The sequence below is a fragment of the Triticum aestivum genome, chromosome 2D (assembly GCF_018294505.1).
Source record: "Triticum aestivum cultivar Chinese Spring chromosome 2D, IWGSC CS RefSeq v2.1, whole genome shotgun sequence".
NCBI lineage: Eukaryota > Viridiplantae > Streptophyta > Magnoliopsida > Poales > Poaceae > Triticum > Triticum aestivum.
The window spans coordinates 22,138,357-22,151,404 of record NC_057799.1 but is presented as its reverse complement, the minus strand read 5'-3'; positions in this window follow the sequence as shown (position 1 = coordinate 22,151,404).

The following is a 13,048-nucleotide window of genomic DNA, read 5'->3' as shown; positions in this document are numbered from 1 at the left end:
AAAGAAACCAAATGAAAACCAAAAAGAAAAACAAAGAAAACAAAACAAAAGAAACCAATGCAAAAGAAACCAAAACAGAAGAAAAGGAAAAACAAAATAAGAAAAAAGAAAAAGAAAAGGAAGAAGAAAAGGAAGAAGAAAAGGAAGAAGAAAAGGAAGAAGAAAAGGAAGAAGAAAAGGAAGAAGAAAAGGAAAAAGAAAAGGAAGAAGAAAAGGAAAAAGAAAAGGAAGAAGAAAAGGAAAAAACAAAATAAGAAAAGGAAAAAGAAAAGGAAGAAGAAAAGGAGTGCTCAATAATCTTATTTTTTAATTCCTCCTCCTCTATGTCCCCTTAATCTTATTTTTTAATTCCTTTATACTTAAAGAATTTTTACTACATGCAGGAGTGACATATGGCGGACGATAGAGCCGAGCCGCTTAGGGATCCGGAGGCTGAACGTTATTTAATGGGCATCATCAACAACGAGATTCCTTATGTGCCGGGCTCAGAATATGAGCAAGAAGAGGATGTAGTCTCTTCTTTTCTGAACCTTGACGGTGGAACAGACATTGTCGATGAACAAGAAGGTGAAGGAACGGACATTGTCGACGGAGGTCAACCGTCAACAAACGACGATCTCGAATTGCAAGTAGCAACCACCTCCGGCGAGGTATATATATACATTGAGCCTCTCGTGATACAAACTTACTGAATTGTGAATACATATGTATTAACGCGCGCGACTCTCTTTCTTTTTTTAGCCCTCGGCCGGATCGAGTACGACAAAGCGTGGCAAATCCAAGGCGATGAAAACAGGAGAAACATATGCCATTGAGTTTGTCAGTGAAACCGGCAAGCCCCTACAGCACACCTCAAAGTTTATCAACCAATGCGGAGTCGTTGTTAGAGACAACGTCCCGATCACCGTCAAGGATTGCTGGAGAAAGCTTATGGAACATTTCATTCTACCTCCGGAATACAACAAAGTTGATCAATTCAGTAACGAGGTTCCGGGTGGACGTGAGAGGAGGAGGCTAGTTAAAGAGTTCGCTCTTCAGAAGATGGGCGAAGCATTCCGGAACTTCAAGAAAAATTTAACCCGTGACTATGTCAACAAGGGCAAGACTCCAGATTTCAATGGACAACATGAGAAACTGAAAGATGATTGGCCAGAATTTGTGAGGCAAAAGCAATCGGAGCATTTCAAGGAAATATCGAAAAAAATAAGGATAATGCGATTAAGAAAAAGTTCCATCATATTATGGGGCCAGGAGGATACCGCCTTTCGGAGCCTAGGTGGCAGAAGATGGAGGAGGACCTGAGGGTGCGAGGAATCCCTCTAGGTACAGAGGGATGGGACCCAAGGGCCAAAAGCTGGTGGTACGGGCATGGGGGATCGCTAGACCCGGAGACAGGGGTGTGTGTTCACCGGCAGAAAAAGTTTGCTCCCACCCAAGCCCTTATTGACGCAATGACCCAAGCTCAAGAGGGCTTGATCAAGTTCAACAGAGAGAAAGACGCACTGACAACAGCCCTCGGGAATGATGAACACGGAGGACGTGTACGAGGCAAAGGCAAGGTTTCGTGGAAAGTAGGGTTTTCCCAGGACAATGACCCGTACTGTTACAGAAGCCGTAAGAGAAAGACGTACCGGGATGCAGATCTTATGGCGAAGTTTGCATCGGAACTCCATGAGTTGAAGCAGACCGTGCATGAACTAGTAAAAGAAAAATCAGCTGCAGGGCCGCATGAAGATCATGAAGCGGATCGCGGAAGCCAGCAGCGGAGAAGCAGCGTGGCTTCCACGGATGCCCCGCCTGGTGCTAGTGCACCGATGATCGAGATTCGTGCACCGGAGCCTCACTACCCCGTGGATGATGTAAAGGAGATGAAAGAATGTGATCTGCATTATCCCGTGGGGAACGTTTCCACGAAGGTAGCTAGCGGCAGTGCTTTACCCTGTACACCTGGAGCAATCCACCACAACAACCCCATTGCATATGGCTATGCTCGTGTCACGGTGGAAGACATAGTCCAAGGGTTTGAGGACCTGGAGATTGACAAAGCTACACCCGAAGGGGAGAGAAGACTTGCAGATGTCAAGCGCCAGATCATTCTATGGAAAAAGAAGTACATAGTGTTTCCAGGCGAGGCGCCAAGGCTAGCAAGTCCACCCCCCTCCGATGGTGGTGGTGGTGGCGGTGGTGGCGGTGGTGGTGGTCGTGGTGGTTCACCTACACCTCCTTCACGCCATTCGACGCCGTCCCCCGATCCACAACCTCCGGCGGGTACGACGCCCCCCAATCCTCCTCCGGCGGGTACGACGCCCCCAATCCACCTCCGGCGAAGAATCAGAAGCAGGCGGACAGCAAGGAAACCCGCTCCTGGACTATTAACCCGGACCCTTATGTACCTAAGACCACAAGGGTACCGGAGCCATCACTGAAGCCTCTCCTCCCAAGGCCTTGGGAACTTACTGAAGCTGAAACCAAATTGGCCGCGTCTGCTGATTATGAGAAATGGAAGGCGGATATGAAGGCGATAAAAGAGCCTGAGCCCAAGCAAGTATTCACTGAGAAGCAAAAGAAGTGGGCTAAGGATTTTTTGACGACACCGTCCCAAGCCGAGCTGAATATGCCTGACGACTATGGACATGAACTTCGTAGGCAAGAAAAAATATTGAAGGAGGAGAAAGAAGAAAGTAAAAAAAAAGCGGGAAACAAGTTGACCAGCTCGGGATGCAGAAGAAACAATCGATCCCCCCGCTCATAGTGAAAGCCGGTCCGGAAGAGGACCCCGAGATCATAGCAGCTGCGGCAGCACTTGGATTGATTGTAGCGAGTGCCATGAAACAAGCGTCCGAGATGGGTTTGACTATTCGTGCCTTCTTAGGCCTTGAGGATGCGCCAGTATGTGAGATAGCATTACAATATGTGCGGAACGGGCCTCTCGTCGAGCCTGCGCGGGAAAAGAGTCTACCACCACAAATGCGAAATCTGCTACGTTGATACAAGCAATTCATAACATGGGCCGACAAAGAATATGTTTATGCGGATGTTACAGAGGAGCATCACACCAAACGGTACTCTGTACAAGTTCATATGAGTGAATTGTTCCAGCTGTTCAATCTGCGCGACCTCGACAAATCTATGCTGAGTTGCTACGTTCTGTAAGTGATTTATTTCTACCTCATCTCGTTCTTCATTGCCTGCACTATATATATATATATATATATATATATATATATATATATATATATATATATATATATATTGTCCTAACTATATTGTTGCGTACGCTATTATGCAGATTGAAGATTTGGGAATGCAAAATAAGAAACATCCATGATGTTGGGTTCATTGACCCACATATCGTTAATGGACATCTGTTACAACATCACCCCGAAGACGTAGAGAAAGACTTGTACAAGTTTCTTAGAAAGCATCAACTCAAAAGTCATATTCTATTTCCTTACCATTTTGGGTGAGTGTTTCTCTCTTGTGCCCATTCTCTTTTGTTTACTCCATGCATGGTATGTCTAATCGATGAGTTATGCATGACTGTGCATGTAACGTGTCCGCAGGTTCCACTGGATTCTGCTAAATATTGAACTTCACACCTCCAGAGTTCTAATCATGGACTCTATGGATTCGGATCCAAAGCGTTGGGCCGACATGAGAAAAATGCTGCAAAAGTAATTATTTTCAATCATTTGAGCTCTATATCGGTCGGTCTCTTTCGTTCATTTCCTAATATCAAGTAACTAATAACTCCCTTGTTCATTTAATTTTCTTTGCCCTATAGGGTTTGGAGACGGTTCTCAGAAGAAATTGTCGGTGAATTCAAACATGAGCTAGATTTTAGAAGGTTAGTTAATGTGGATAAGCAGCCACCGGGGACCAATCTATGTGGATACTATGTTTGTGAGAACACCCGGAGACACACCTCTGAGCGGAAGGCATCGGATAGCGTGCGCAACGCGACGGATAACTTGCGGAGGAGGCTTAGTCCAGAAGCTCGCTTCCGACCAATTCAAGATGAATTAGCAGGATTTTTCATGAGGGAAGTCATCAATCCTAAAGGAGAACACTATACCGAGGACGAAGAAATTTATATGCATACCCGAGATTGAAACTTGTTCGAAGTTGTATATGGTCATCCATCCTAATTGTGTATGGAAACTTGTTCGAAGTTGTATATGGTCATCCGAGATTGAATATATATTATATATTCCTCTTGAATTCTTCTTGTTTGAAATTTCATATGCATGTATATAGTAGCGTAGAATATGTGTACTGAAACTTCATCAAAATTAAAATAAAACACAAAATAAAATATAAAAGAAATAAAACACTACAAATTAAAAAGAAACCAGGTTTAGGGGGGCTAAAACCCTAAACCTGCGGAGGAGGCCTTTAGTCCCGGTTAGCCACGAGAACCGGGACTAAAGGTCCTCCGCCCCGACGGACCCCTGGCGCCCACGTGGACGGGCCTTTAGTCCCGGTTAGCCACGAGAACCGGGACTAAAACCTTTAGTCGCGGTTCGTAAGAGGCGCGACTAAGGGGGGGGTCTTTAGTCGCGCATATTTAGTCCCGGTTGCACAGCCGGGACTAAAGGCCTTTGCGAACCGGGACTAAAGGCCTTTTTTCTACCAGTGATATCCGCAAAATATATGCCATTGTTGGTGCGGCAAAATTCTTTTCGTAACTTCACGATCAGTGTCGAATCACCTAGCATGTGAATTTATGTACATAAGTCCATGGACCTGATTAATTAGGCCCATGCCGTTCCTCTTCATAATATATTCGATATAAAGTAACACGCGAAAAAAAACAGGTTGCCATACACAGGTCGGACCTAGGTGGCTTGAAGGGCAAACTATGTAGTGTCCCTAGCAACATGAAGTTAGGATGGTGCTTGTTTATTCTGGAGTTATCTAAGACTCCTGTCAGTGCATCTTCTCCTTGCAAGAACATGCCTTCTATTTATATTAAGTTAGGATGGTGCTTGGTTATTCTGGAGTTATCTAGACTCCTGTCAGGCATCTTCTCCTTGCAAGAACATGCATTCTATTTATATTTTAGTCAATACGAGAAATGAGAAAAGGTTGATAGTGGAGGCCTACTCACATCAAAAGTTTATGAACTGATACAAACTTGCCCGTGAGACTTAATTAAATCAATTGTATGACAAGTAAAACAAATCCTTTTTAGTGGTAAAAATGTTGTTTGCTGCCACATGGTATCCATAAAATGACATGAAAAAGAATGAGCATGGGCCAAAAAATATTGGTTCCCTCTACAGTCCTGACGGACTTACCAGCCCATAAATTTTATTGGTTCCAAAAATATTTACTATCATTAACCTATTTTTACCAGCCCATAAATAATCATTATCAGCCCTTTGATTCTGGTCCATAGCATGAGCCACCATATTTGACAGCCATCTGTAATGGGACCAATGTTAGCAATCATGTACAGATAAACAATCCACTAATATCATGTACTACCTCCATTTGAAATTAACTGACGCTGAAATAAGTGGAAAAAGTGTCTAGACACACTCATTTCAGCGTTAGTTAATTCCGAACAAAGGGAGTACTAGGCAATATGCCTTTTTAATGCCCTTACAATAAAAGGCTTGATAAAAGGACAACACGCCTTTACTGGCATGGTCTTTTTGCATATGTATTGTTCTCAATGAGCAAACCAGTTTAGATTTAGTCTTCTATGCTTATGTTTGGCTAGACTTATCACGTGGGCCCTTATGGTTGATCATAGCTCGTGTTTATGACGTTTTCTTCCATTTTCATCGAAATTTTAAGTTCTTTATTATTGGAGAGTTAGAAAATTCCTTACTTTATACATTTTTAAATTATAGACTTTACTATCTTTTTTCTTCTATTACTTATGAAGAAATAAATTGAACTACTTACATTTCATTTAGGAATGGTTTCTTCCTAGGTTTACTAATATGGTCATTGTCCTCTATGTCAACCTTTTTCATATTCTTATTTTCCTTCTATTCTTATCTCCATCTCCATAAACCTAGGTCATTTCTGCTACTAAAAAGACTAGGTAATAGATAATTATACTTTGTAACATATATATTTATATATATACCTATGAGAAAACAAAACTTACCTGATAAGGCAAAACTATGTTTGCAAAAGGCTCATATTTGTGAGAACCTACTCTAGCATACCTTATATATTTGTGTGAGTTTTGCCATTTCTGCTACTAATAATTTTACCTTTTCTTCAGTAGTTGAGCATGGTATCGAGGTTCATCTTGAACTAAAGACAAATTTAGCTTAAGTTCACTTTTTGCCAAACTTAGATCGAGCCTCTCAGATTAAGTCATTTCTGTTAAATTTTTCTAGGATATTATTCATCTTCCTATTTTCTGCAAACCTAAGAGATGCAAAATATCAGGGCTTTTATTCTTCTAATTTTCCCGAGAAATCGGTCAATTAATTAGTTGCCTGTCCTAACCACAATTTACTCTTAAATAATGTCGCATGTACACTTTTCTCAGAGGGCCGAGAACTCTTTCTGTTGATGAATATGGCACTACAAAATTGCCAATTTTTACCTGTTGGCGTTGGTTTGTTCCACGAAGTTGCAAGCTAGCTCAACTATTTCCACTAAAGGGCGTTGGCATCAGCTCCAATGTGACCCACCATCGTGCATGGAATAAAAACCTATCGTGCGTCAACTCGTGGATTCCTTCTTCTGTACTACTTTTACCCTAATGTCACAAAGCAATCATCCCATCAAAGTGTGATGTGTCTAACTCAACATGGAATCGAATCCCAATGCTTCCTAGTCTTAACACAACCCTCATGTTTCAATGGCATCTCGAGAGAAATACCATGTAAACTACGTGCAAAATATTCCAGAGCATCTCTCTCTCTCTCAAATAGGACTAGGGGTGCCACAAGGTAAAGGGAGAATGGTGTGGTTGTTCCACTCTGGTTCTCCTAAATATAGGATCAATGTGTTTATTGTTATGCACATATATAGTGCGACAATATCCATTCTGCATGCACATGCAGCAAAGTGATGTTTCAAGTGTGGCACATGTGCATCATGGTGTGGAAGAACATGCTATTGTCACAAACCTCTTGCACCAAGTTGCGGTACTATTATACCATTTGGAAATAGTGTGTGGCTGACTAGGAAGAACCAAAACTATAAGTACCATGCATATGATCTGTTTGGTATCGGCTAGGAAATAGGAGAGGGCATGTGTACTATCTACTATGTGTGACTCTTAAGTAAATGCATGAAGAATCTATACAACTATACTTCTCAAATAAATTCAGAATACCAAGAACGGAAATTAATAATTTGAGATTCATTTGGACTACACACGATATCCTTAGGTAACTGAATTCGGACTACATTATATGTAGACAACTAACTAACTAGGTAGATCATGAAAATGTATGTTTGTGCATGTAGTTTCTAATAAGATAAATAAAATTAACAATTTAGTTTTTGTACTAACACTAAATGAAACCAGTAGTGGCTATAGTTGGAATATATTAATATATAGACATGCATATCAACTCTATAAGTAGCTTGATTAAACATGTTTATACGAAAGAATGAAATTTGGATTAATATAGGAAATATATCCAAAATCGACAACAAGTAGCTATTTTATTCTCATTTGATAACACGGAACTCAGATGTGTCATCTTGAATGGGTAGCTTTGAGTGCGAAAAAAAGAAAACTTCATGAATGTGATATAAATATCGTGTATAAGAAATGCCTAACTTCATGGAAGGGGAATTGGTGGATGATTGCCAATGTGCAATATGCAAAGGCATACAGTAAAAAGGCAATAACATGGTACAGTGGTGGCTTCAGTTGGAGGCAAAAAAACATGCATGTCAAATATGTAATACAAATCATTTACTTGTGCCAATTGATATAACTTGACACAAACAATGTGGGTTACGATCTGGAAAGGAGAGGGCATGGTGGGAATGATAGACTGTTTAGTATATTTAGTGACTACGTAGCTACGAATACATGAGATTGGATGGACTTGACGAAAACAAAGGATAAAAATATGTTGAAGCATGTGAACCCATGACAATCCGCTCACTGAATGTAACGGTAATGATGTCTGTTGAAGATGATGTAGGAAGCAAACAAATACGAGCCAGCAATGCTTAGACTAACCCGGTGACAAGTATTAAAAATGGAAATGCTTAGACTGACCCGGTCTCAAGTATCAATGAAGATCTCTTGTTTTTATCCATAGTAAGGTTATCAAGAGGATCGACTTTTCATACTTCTACTTAAACTAAACTATGGGCATGGACGTTGAATACTTTTTTAGCATAAATATTGAATTAAAGACCGAACTAAGACATCATCTCTACTTATTTAGCATTCATGGTATTTCACACTGGAAGTATTTTCTCCGAAATGCAGAAATGCTTGTCGCAATACTAGTAAAACTAAAGTCCAAGATGAATTGACAAGGCTCTAGCTCCTGTTGGTATGTTCAAACTTTTTTTATGAACTGGTTCTTATCATTGCATCAAACTGGTCAATAAAACCGAGGTAGAATCCAACCCCCATTTTGTGCCTATGAGGATGTACATAAGAAAATAAAACTAGTTCACAATGGAAAAAAATTACAGTGCCAAACCAGAAGAAAAGGGAATAAATATGGTGGAAAGTCAATTCAAATACGACACCGCCAACCATGCTCAAGAAAACAACTACAATGATTTGCTACCACTTGTGCGAGTGTTGCTCTACCAAGTATTAGTTCTTCTACTGATCAAGAATAGAGCACGTATGGAAACAAAAAAAATCATAAGTATATATCGTGCAACAGGAAGAAATTTTCCTCTTGTCAAACATCATGTCATTTATGCTTATGCAGAACAACCAAAAACATGTCACAGCGACAGTAAGGATCCGGCCCTATATTTGTACCAATACCAATGGACCATTACCAACAAGTTTAGAACACCCTAAGGTGGATACAAGTTGGACACTACCTAAATGATAGACCATAAATCCGAGTAAACTATCATGGAGAGAATTCTGTATAGTCCAATAATTGTTAGAAAATAACTGTTTCTAAAAAAAGTAACTTTGGAGTACAAGCTCTAGTGAGCCCTACATTTTGAATAGTTCCAAAATAGTATATTGAGGTTTCAAAAAATTCTGAAAATATAATTGAACATGCTTATATGGATGTATATTACACATGTGCAAATTTGATGTTCGAAGTAATAACCATGTGACTTACAAAAAAAATGACAAAATCATGATTTTTGAAAGATTAACAATGCATGCATTGTTCACTTTTTAGAAATCACCATTTTGTCATTGTTGTATAGCTCACATGTTTACTTATTTCATCACCAAACCTAACACATGGGTAATATACATCCATATGAACATGTAGAGTTCTTTTTCGAAATTTTGAAACTCTCCGATATGTAGGAGATATGCCCTAGAGGCAATAATAAATGATATTATTTATCTCCGAGTTCATATTATGTTTATGTTCCATGCTATAACTGCAATGATTCTCGAGTCTACAATATCCACGAGGCTCGGAGGAAGACTCATATGCACGTGTGGAATAATAAACGGTAAGAAGTATTCCTAGTCTGGCCTCTAAGACTAGCTCAAGCGTTGCACGATGGTTCTGTTTTCCTGATCATGGGCATGTCTATGCCAGCAACTTTGAGGGCAAAATGTTAAGATAACATTTGTGTTGAATCGACCCGGATTGATGTTATGATATGAGATTCAGTCATCACAAGTTAGTGGTACATAACACAGAGATGGTTAATGTTTGCATGATTCCTTAGACCATGAGAGTATTGAGTTTCTTCATGCTTGCTTTATGAACATTGGGGTTTGTTAAACGTCATCCGTAAATGGGTGGCTATTACGGCAGATTACGGGTTCATGGAAAAGTGTGTCAAGTAACTTGATAGCTCAAGATTGGGATTTGCTCCTCCGACGATGGAGAGATCTCTGGGCCCTCTCGGTGTTACGGTATCCATCATCGTCTGGCCAGACACTTTGTGATTTGATCACGGGGATGCCGGAACACGATAACGAGAAAAGAGAACAATACCGGTAATGAGGTAACTAGCATAGTGGACAAGTTATTGATCCACGGGAATGCCAACATGTCTCACCTCGGGTATTTGTAACATATCGCGAAGCAACAGGAATAGCACACGGCAACTGGAGGTTCACTCGAATATTTATCCATGTGGGTATAGGGGTCAATATGGGTGTCCACGGCTCCGATGTTGATCATTGATCGGAAAGGGTTCCAGTCATGTCTATACTTCACCGAACCTATAGGGTCACACGCTTAAGGGTCATCTATCTGCTGAATACTAGACAAGGAGTCTGAGAGAAAATCACCGAAAAAGTTTCGGACACCGGAAAAGTTTCCGCAGAAAGAGGTCATCAGATGAGTTTCGATGAAACTGAAAAGTTGTTTCAGGGGATACCATAAAGTCAAATTGGTTTCCGCACATGCCTGATAATTCTTGGAGGGTGCCAGAATCATTCTGGAGGCTTTCTGGAATTTTCCGGGATAATAACCGGATATGCTCCGGAGCTGGCAGAACCACTTCAGATGCTTTTCGCAGATGAAAATCACTAAACAGGAATTGTTTCGGAACGCGTTGAAAGTAATTTTGGTGGGTACTGGAAATGTTCTAAGCCCACACAAATATTTTCAGTTCGAACGGACGCTGAAAAATGTCGTCGTGAATAGTGAAAATCAGCTTTATGGTTACTTTATGGAAAGCCACCTTTTGGTGCTTTGCTCCAAAAGATCTTGGGGATGACATGGATGGATAGGAGCCATTTTTTGGGCCCCTCATGGGGGTGTGGCCGGCCACATGGGTTATCCCCCTTGGGGACCCTCTTGTTCATTGGTTTCACTCCTAGGTCCTTGTGGAAGGACTTCATTCATGTGCATTTTGGGTTTTTGTGTGAAACTACCCTACCCCTTGGGATTTCCTATAAATAGAGGTGGAGGGGCAGCCCTCCACACTTACTCTTTCTCACATACATGCCATTGCAATGATTTGGCTTCTTCTCTCCCTCCCAGCGAAATAGTTTCATAGAGCCGAAAGGCTGTCTGGGTTCCGGCAGGAACTAGTTCTGGACGGCGAAGCCCTGCCGGATAGCTGACACCATATGTGTGCAACTCTGTAGAGAGGTCGTAGTTTCGATCTTAGTGAGCTGAGGGGCTGTTCGAGAGTGCCTCCCGAAGGGCTGTCTGAGTGACCGTTCGAGTTTCTAAGGTCCTCCCGAAGGGCTATCCGCGACACCGTCCGGGGGACTGTTCGACCGCCTCCCGGAGGGCTGTCCGTATGGCGGATGAGGGTATACATCCTCGCGGTTGGGATGTTGTAAATCCTAGCTGCGGGGATCTGCACTGCCGATCGTCATCGACTCTACTTCCCGTTGCGCTACGAGTCGGTAACGAAAAAGATCAAACCATGTATGGAGTCTCCATAGTGGTCCTGGGCTGGTGCGTAGGTCGGAATTTTTTTGTTTTTTGCTGCGTTACCCTACAGTGGTATCAGAGCCAGGTTATGCGTAGATGCAGGTTGCGATCTAGAATACATAGAGATGTATGGGTATTGCATAATATAATTACGTAGTAGATGAGATCTATTGCTGAAAATTATTTATGTGTTACCCGATGTTCTTGTTGCTTCCCTAGAATTTGCGTTTCCTCAATCTCGAGACAACATGGTGGAATTTGACCATGGAAGTGCTATCAGTTCTTTGGGTTCTGCCGTAGTCAAAAGAAAGATAAAATTCGTAGACGACAGGGAAATGCAGATATGATCTACACGGGGGTCATGCGTATGACGAAGTTTAATATGGGGTTTGAGATTTTATTGTCTCGTGCTTCATACACCCTGCAATGTTAATCTAGCGACATGAACTATCATACTTGATGATGAACGTTGGTCGCTGCGGTTTAAGTCAAAACCTTAGAAGCCACGTAAAATAAATTTTGCATAAACCGATTAGAGGCGTCTAACTTGGTTTTGTAGGATGTACATGTGATGTGGTATAGCAGTGCTCATACTAATTCGATTATGTATGAGATGACTATATGATGTAATTTGATTAACATGACATGCGTGTCATGATTCGGCATGATGGCTGGAGCCATATGATTGCACTTTAATGACCTGCATGTCAACCTTAAGTAATGCATTAATTTTATATGCTATGGAGATAGCAATATTATCTGGTGCATCGACAAGGTGGTGGCAATCTTCACGAAGGTGAACACCAACACGAATGCCAAAGACGAAGAAATGAAATACTTCTCCATCAGAAAGGGCTATACCATATCGTGCTATTATGAATTGCCTGAGATGTTTATCCCTTATGATGCACCCTTCTTGATTGCGCGGTAGTCGCTTTTTATTAGGGTGATCTCTCACAAAAATACCAAGTAGTTAGTGTTCTCACAAGTGTAGCAGTGTCACGGCACCTATCTTTTCGGGGTGCGCCGTGTCACATGGGTACGAACGATTAGAGAAGTGTGAGGCGGGTGAGTTGAGACCTCGCAGCGAGATCACTTGGTTGTCTTAACGTCCAGGCATGACCGTCATGAGCTCGGAACACACGCATCGAAAGATGAACATGAGTCACATAGAGATCTGATTGGCAAGTTGGCCTGCCGGTTGAAATTTTTCGTCATCAGTGGTGTTACACCAATGGCGAACAATTGAAATGTGGGTCTTGTATCACTCACAATCAATTTTGAGAGATATTGATTTGAGTGGGAGCGCGCTGTTGAATTAACATGTTTAATTCTTAGTGCAATTAATTATGAACATTGTCTAAGTGTTATATGCAAAATAGTTGTAGAATAATGGCTCGCGTTTCCACCTTCCCTATTAAAATTGAATAGCTGTTAAATATCTGGTTAAAACTTTACGATTGGTAACATAATATGAGGATTATCCTCAAAAGTGCCGAGAAGGACTTTCTCCTATCGCATGCTTTCTGTATCCTCCTGCTAAT